The following is an 8,102-nucleotide window of genomic DNA, read 5'->3' on the forward strand; positions in this document are numbered from 1 at the left end:
GTACAGAACATAACAGAGACAGAACAGAAGCATAAGATCTACAGAAGACCTACAGAAGGTTACAGAAGGTTATCAAAACCTCATAACTCACTCTCAAACTATTCCAAACTCTCACAAACCATTCAATAAACTTTCTCAATATCTCATTCTTCATCGATCAATACTTCATCCCTCCTTACAGAAGACAATCAGAACAAAACAGACCAAAACAGAACAAAACAGAAGGTATACAGAACCATTCAGAACCTATCAGAACATCACAGAACCATCAACAAACATCATGAACTTCCAAAACACAATCAATATCATCTAAAACACTCTCAAACCACTTCCAAATCAATCAATCATCTCATAAAATCAACCATTCAGCTCTCAAAAACAACAAAAATCATCCAAAAAACAAGTCATTTCAACACTCAACATATCCCCACACTTAATAAGGAAGCGTCCTCGCGACCCAGGAAAAAGGGAATACAAGTTCAGGGAAAAGCTCAACTTTGATCTTCAATATCTTCTAAAAAATAATCCATCCATCACGACCCCAACTTATAACCTGTTTCTGATATAAAAATACAAAGAAAGGAAAACTCTTTATACATTAACACCTCTTATCAAACTAAAAATCACAACAAATTTGTAAAGGATATAAGAGTTTGCTTCTTCTTCTTCAGCATCAGCTTCAACTCTGCAACCACGACCCCATCACCACAAATCTCCAAAACATAGCTCGTACACGAAATTCAATAGGAAACCACCACGTTCGTTTGACATAAATGAACTCACAACACAAACACTAATACACAACACAACCATCTGAATGACATCTTCAAAAAGAGAGTTGTTCATTAAAAAGCTTCCATCATACATTGGAAAGGCATCAATGAAGATGATCCCTCTTAAAAGATTGATGTTGTCGGAATCGATCCATAGATAAGGATTCATCTACAAAGTTTTTAGGAGGATTTTGGAAAAATTGGAGACAGCACATCCTTTCCAACAGGACCAAGTATCTGCTAGGCAAACAGAGGGCATGAAAATACAATATCTCCAGCTGCTGGGAATCAATGCTAACATTGACATTCATACACAACTTTGGAATAGGCTTTGAATCAGTATGAGAGTGCCTATGCAGATATGCCAGGTACCAAGCAAAGTGAGGAGTTAATCTCACTAAGGGATCTGCAGACTGTGAATATTGTTGGGCAAAATGAACATAATTTTGATAAGCTTGACTTGAAGCTGTCCATTCTCCTGGAATTACTGGCCAATTAATCTGCGATCCTGTAAGGCAATCATCCGAACTCCATCCCCTTCTTCTGGAAATCTGATTATCAAAACCGTCACAGTCACTAACCAACTAAGGTGGATGAGATATGGAAGTGTTAGGAGAGGGTAATGGAATAAGGGAAAGTGGATGTAGGGAAGGATAGGAAAAATCATAAAAGGAAGAAAAGGTTAAAGAAGGAGTGGCAGAAATTTGTAAGGAATCACTAAGGAACGGTGTTAACTGATAAATAGGAAATGTGGATGGTACATTAATGAGGGGTGAAGGACAGGGTGGAGAAGGGGAAAATACCCTATCCTCAATAAAGGAACAGTAGGTGAAAATAGGAATTTGAGGGAAATTTGAAGGTTGGAAAAGAAGGGGTAAAATTATTGTGGAATTAGACTGACAAAGGGAAAGATATATAGCATAGCGGTGAGCCATTTGTTGGTAATAGAGGAGGGTAGGAACAGAAGGTCCTAAAAGAGATCGTCTATGATAGGCATCAAAGAAGGGAGCATCAAATGGATTATGTTTGGAAATATAGGTTAAGAGATCCATCCTCAGTTGGTTAGTACTCTAGGCAAAGGTAGGAGCTGTGTTTTGTCGTTGATTGAGAACCACCGAATCAATCATGGGATGCCACGAATTATCATGACAATCAGCTACTTTGGAGGAATAACTTTGGAACATGTCAGCTATGCGCAACTCCAAATGATTGACATATAAAACAGCCTGTAAGACCACATCCCCCACATACCATGCCATATCTACCTCATCTGGAATTAACAAATCTCCTCGGAGATACATGTATGACATCAACATGGTATCTGGCGTGACAGAATCTTCAAAGACCATTCTGACTACCTCTGTCAACAACTCAACAGACCAAGCCCCAATCCAGCCATCCTCTGGAAAAGGTAAATCCATCGTGGAAAGCTTCATATAGAAAACCATCTTCTGTAAGTGGTAGTGGACAAAGAAAGAATGGTCGGGTAAGACATAGTCCTGAAACTGCTCAAAGGTAGACCATAACAAGTCCATTCTGGACTGCAATCTTTCCACTTTATCTTGGAATAGAGGGCACAAAGTAGCCTGTCTTTGTAGGGCAGCCAAATCCTGCTGTGAAAGAGAAGGAATTAATGGAACAGGAGGGCTTGGAGGAACAGAGCGGGACTTTGCAAGCTGATCTTGCAACTGCTGGATTTGGGAGGCTTGGTTGGCCACTGTGTCATTAGCAGTCTGTAAAGCTGAAAGCTTGTCATCTAAGATAGCGTGGAATTCTGTCGCTTCTCTGGACATCCTCTCCTTCTCATCTGAAAGGCTAGTAACTTGGGATTGAGCCTTGAATAACTGGGTCTTCAATGAAGAAATCTCCTCGCTTTGGATGGCAACCAGTTGGGTTTGCTATTCCATTTGCTTAAATAAATCTGCTAGGGTATCCTTAGCAGAGGCTAACTCAGATGTTGCCTTATGCAACTGGTCTTTGGACTACATGAGCTCCTCATAGAAAGATGCGTACAGCTGTTGAACACAGGCTGTCACTGACAACTCAATGGAACTTTGAATATCCTTGCAGAGGAAAGGAATGGCATCTCCTGAGACGAGACTGTTCAGGGAGGGAACTGAGATCGCCAAAGAGCCTTCTCGATGTGCTCGGAACAGGTTATTGCAAGTGAGATACCCAGGGAGTTCACTGCCAGAAGTAGTAGGGATAGGCACTGAGGGAAGTACAGCAAGGGCTTTATCCACTACCCTCTTCAAGCGTTTGCGCTGTATGACTAGGGGAGGCGGAGAATCATCATCCTCTATGTCAATGGGTGCGGACTCTTCTGAAGGTGGAGGAGGAGGTACTGGATCTGATGGAGGAGGCGGAGGCACAGTCTTCTGTAAACCTGAATAGGTCAAGAAGGCAGACAAATATGATCCATAGGTAACATTGGTAATATTACCCCTGGTGACTTTAACAAAATGCTGATCCATTTTAGTAAGGAGGTATGTGCTCCAATCAATAGCAACGCCTTTCAGCACCATCCTGGAAGCTGTGAAAAGCTCTTTGGACAAATAGTGGGATGGCGTTTTGGCAGGCATAAATCTGTCCTGAAGGAACTGACACATCGTCTTCCATAAGGGATCAGTGATCATAGAAAAAGAAACTCCTGAAGAGTTTATCACTTTCTTAACATCAAGGACTTCCCTTGTCTGCTTCTGCAACAGCTTCAGAATCTCTTCATTAGAGAAGAGCTGACGAGTGGTCACAAAAGGTTCTCCTTTGAAGGGAAGAGACAGAGCCTTCCCTAAGCCTCGAGATGTCAAAGTCATAGACATGCCTTGGACTACTCCTGTCTTCTTGCTGTAAGAGGCCAGGAACTCATCACATAACGACGGATCCTCTGGAAGCAATAGAAAAGGAGTGGCCACAAAAGCAGCAAGTCCTGCCTTCGTGAGGGGCTCAAAAGTAAGTAGGGAAGAGTAATCCCTACTAACTAATGGGACGTACTGGATAGGGGGAGGAGCATGAGAAGGCGCCATTCAGATGGTTACACACACACCACAAACACAGACAATCAAGGAGAATGCCTGGAAGGGGTGTGTATGTAATGCAGGAATGCGCACGGAAGAGTCTCCCAAAAGAAGTGAATCCAGGAAAGGAAAAGTAAAGATCACTGATGAAACAACAATGACAACACCTTAGCGGATGTGTGGATTTGATTGTGGTTGGTTGTTTATGTTGATTTTTATTTTTTATTTTGTATTTATTTTGTATTAAGTTGTGATTATTTATGTTTGAATAAAGGGAAAATGATGAAGGGAGGTGAGGGGAATTTTTTAGAATTGTTTTAGAAATTTTTTAGAAATTTTAAATGAATTTTCTACATTTATTGGCAATTTGGAGGTGAAATTAGGAAATATTGAATTTTCAAAAATTATAGGGTAGGCAATTGCCAGCGGACAAATTCCCAAAAATTGGCAAAATGCAAAAGGAATTTTTAGAAATTTTTTTGAATTTTTTTTAATGGAAAAATTAATGTAGTGATTAGTTAAATCACCTAAATCACATTAATCAGATAAGTCAGTGAGGCATAAGTCAGTTAAGTCTGGTTAGTGGGGGTAAGTCATGTTAGTCTACCTAAGTCAAGTCAGGTTAGTCAAGGTTGCTTAGGTTAGTCAACTAGGCTAGGTTAGTCAACTAAGTTAAGTTAACTAGGTAGGGGTTAGTCAACTAGGTTAAGTTAGTTAGGTTAGGGGTTAGTCAACTAGGTTAAGTTAGTTAGGTTAGCTAGGTTAACTTGGGGTAGTTTAACTAGGTTAACTATGGTTAATTAAAACTAACCTAGCTAGGGTTAAGTGAGGTTTAGACTAACTAAGGTTAGTTGTCCTAGTTAGGGTTAGTTAGGTTTAGACCAACTAACCAAAGGTAGTTAGAGAAGGTGTGGAGGTGGAGGTGGCGGTGTCGGCGGCGACCCGGCGGCAGCGGCGATGTCGGTGGCTGACGGCGGCGTTTCGACGACCTTCGTGGCGACTAGCGGCTGGAGGCGCGACGACGACGGCGGGGGGAGGGGAGAAGAACGGCGGGCTGGCGGGCTGGGGGGCGGGGCACGGCGGGAGGAGGGAAAAGAAGGCGGGCTAGCGGGCTGGGGGGCGGGGGACAGACGGTGGGGGGAGGGGAGAAGAACGGCGGGCTGGCGGGCTGGGGGGCGGGGCACGGCGGGAGGAGGGAAAAGAAGGCGGGCTGGCGGGTTGGGGGGCGGGGGACAGACGGCGGGGGGAGGGGAGAAGAACGGCGGGTTGGCGGGCTGGGGGGCGGGGCACGGCGGGAGGAGTGGAAAGAAGGCGGGAGGAGGGAAAAGAAGGCGGGCTGGCGGGCTGGGGGGCGGGGGACAGACGGTGGGGGGAGGGGAGAAGAACGGCGGGCTGGCGGGCTGGGGGGCGGGGGACATACGGCGGGGGGAGGGGAGAAGAACGGTGGGCTGGCGGGCTGGGGGGCGGAGGACAGACGGCGGGGGGAGGGGAGAAGAACGGCGGGCTGGCGGGCTGGGGGGCGGGGGACCGCGGGAGGAGGGGAGAAGAACGGCGGGCTGGAGGTAGGGGAAGGAGGCGGACGGGGGGCGGGGGGTAGGGAGAAGAGGCGGCGGCGCTGGGGGTAGGGGAAGGAGGCGGACGGGGGGCGGGGGGTAGGGAGAAGAGGCGGCGGCGCTGGGGGTAGGGAGAAGAAGGAAGTTGGGGGGGGGGGGGGCTGGGGAGGAGACAGCGGCGCTGGCGGGAGGAGAGAGAGAGAGAGAGAAAGAAAGAACGCACAGAGAGAGAGAAAGAAAGAGAGAGAGAGAGAGAAGGGCGGTTGGGGGGAAGGGGTGGGCAGTTGGGGGGGAAGGGGTGGGGGGCCCATGGGGGGGGCCATGCGGTGGGCAGGTGGGGGGAAGGGGTGGGGGGCCCATGGGGGGGGCCATGGGGTGGGCAGGTGGGGGGAAGGGGTGGGGGGAAAGGGCGCGTACCCCCATCCCGCGCTCGTGCGCGGGGCGGGGTAAAAAAATTTACCGTGACGAGATTGAAATGACGCGGGGAAGACGGTACGGGTTACGCGGACACGACCGGGGCGCGTGGAGACTCGTAAAATCGAAAAAAAGGCGCGTTCACGCACAAAACGGGCGTGAGAAAAACGTAAAAATAAAGAAAAATTAATAACTCCCAATCCGGGCATCAAAACGAAATAGTGTAAAAACAAAAAGTGGGCAGGACGACAGAGGGAAAACAAGAAAAATATATGAAGGAGGTTCCGGGAGGGGTAAGGGCGGTCACGTGCAAAAAACACAAAAAACGAACCAAAAATCCGAATTAAAAATTAATATCAAAAGATCCGTGCATCGGAATGAGGTGCAGAAAAAAGGAAAACTGTGCAGAAAGATGTGCCCGACAATCTTAGCACATCAAAACATAATTCCGACGGAGATAAGATGCGTTCACATGGGAAAAACCCAAAAAACAAACCCAAAAATGGAATCGGAAAGTAATATCGGACGAACCGTTCACCGGAAAGACAGGCAGTAAGAAGGAAAAATGTCCGCAGGAAGGAGTGGCACAGGGTGATCACGTTAAACCGCAGTTCCGGTGGAATTAAGAGGGGTTCACATGTGAAAAACTCCAAAAATACTCCCGAAAACTCTTTTAAAATTTAATAAGTAAAAATCCGGAAGTCGAAAAAGGGTGGAGGAAAAAGGAAAAAGGTGGGGGAAGGCACAGGAGACACGGTTGTCAAATCAAATTGGAATTCCGATGCAAACAGGGCAGGTTCACATGGAAAAATGTCAAAAATACGCACGAAAAATGTGTAAAAAACCGGAAAATTAATAATGGACAAACCGTGTAGCGGAATGATGCGGAATAAAAAGGAAAAATGTTAAGGGAAAAGTCGTTGGCAGGGCTATGTCATCAAATCACGGTTTCGAAGCAAGAAAAGTGCATTCACATGGAAAACCGGCTAAATTGTGCAAAATGCTTCAAAAATTAATAACTCAAAAACCGTGGACCGGAATAAGGGTAGGTAAAAAGGAAAAATGATCAGTTCAAAGGGAGGAACAGGGCTATAAGGTTGGATTTGGACTATGGTGAACGTAGGGTGCATTCACATGGAAAAACCTCAAAATCAGGGAATGAAGGAAAACTGCAAGGGAACAGCCCCAAGGGTGGGTGGAACATAAACGGGTGGGTGGGAAGGAATCCCATGAGGGTAAAAGCAAGTCATGGCATACATGCAGGAACAGGTTAAGGCATATGCAGAAAAGTATGCACGGGAGATGCGCAGGGACGCGTCCCCACACTTAAGACCTTAACGGATAGGGTTAACCGAGCAACAGGGACCTAGGACCACGCCACAGACCATCCACTAACGTCCCCACACTTAAAACATGACCATCACTAAGAAACAGAAGTTGTAGGGTTAGAAAAACTTGGCCCGTTTCGTCAAGAATCAAGGTTGAGGATCGATGGCACGTCCAATGTTGTTGTCGGCGCTGGAGGGACCAAGGCATCTTCTCGGCACACGTTCGTCATGGAAGGGACCACGCGGCAGCACCCAGGGAGGTAGCTGATGGAAGGAATCACAGGAAATTTGTCGATGATGAGGGATATTGCACTCAACTCACAATCACTCAAACGAAATGAAAGAACAGTCACTCGCCCCATGACTAATATCACTCGAGGAAGAATGATTAAAACCCATATCTCATACTCGGTTGAGGAATCGACAAGGGGAATTGGTGCAGAAGGAGTATGCCAGGGTGCACAGTTGATGGTGCATTAGTGCGTCTAACCCGTCTGGCATAAGTGCAAGGAGGAAGGCAAGGGAGCCTTACGGTGCAGTGTACAGAACAGGGTGACGTGTCTTGTGATGACAGCAAAGACCCATCCCGTGGGTGCATAGGGAAACGGGAACATACCTGACTCCAAGTGTCGTAACGTCCCTCAATCTCACCTCTCGGTATTTGATTGAAGAAACTCCAGTCACACTCAGCCCACCCTCTGTCTCACTCTCTGTTGATAAATACAGGAGGGCAGCCTTTTCCTGAAACCCATTGATGTAATCCTCACAGTCACTTGTACAAAGGTTGTATGCCTTGTGTGCATTTGATGGTGCAACTATGCATCCCGCCCTGTGCCGGCATACGGTGCGAGAAGGAAGGCCAGGGAGCCTTATAGTGTAGTGCACAGAAACAAATTGTGCTTTGTGCATTGAGAGGCCCATCCCGTGCGTGCAACACTTCATTCACACTACTCACCTCTCATTTGATTTCAAGGGAAAAGACTGGTCTCTCGCCCCACCCTCTGTCTCACTCTCTGTTGA

The 8,102-nt window shown here is 46.6% G+C and overlaps 1 non-coding gene across 1 annotated transcript; it reads right to left on the reverse strand.

Moving 5' to 3' along the window:
• Positions 1-474: 474 nt before the first annotated feature.
• On the reverse strand, positions 475-542 carry LOC148014827 (small nucleolar RNA SNORD36). The gene has a single exon (XR_015688556.1). It is a non-coding gene; the product is annotated as a small nucleolar RNA SNORD36 (small nucleolar RNA).
• Between the last annotated feature and the right edge of the window lie 7,560 nt (positions 543-8,102).

The sequence above is a fragment of the Lygodium microphyllum genome, chromosome 24, assembly GCF_053477565.2.
Source record: "Lygodium microphyllum isolate KBCC chromosome 24, Lygodium_microphyllum_v1.1.10, whole genome shotgun sequence".
In the NCBI taxonomy this organism is placed as follows: domain Eukaryota; kingdom Viridiplantae; phylum Streptophyta; class Polypodiopsida; order Schizaeales; family Lygodiaceae; genus Lygodium; species Lygodium microphyllum.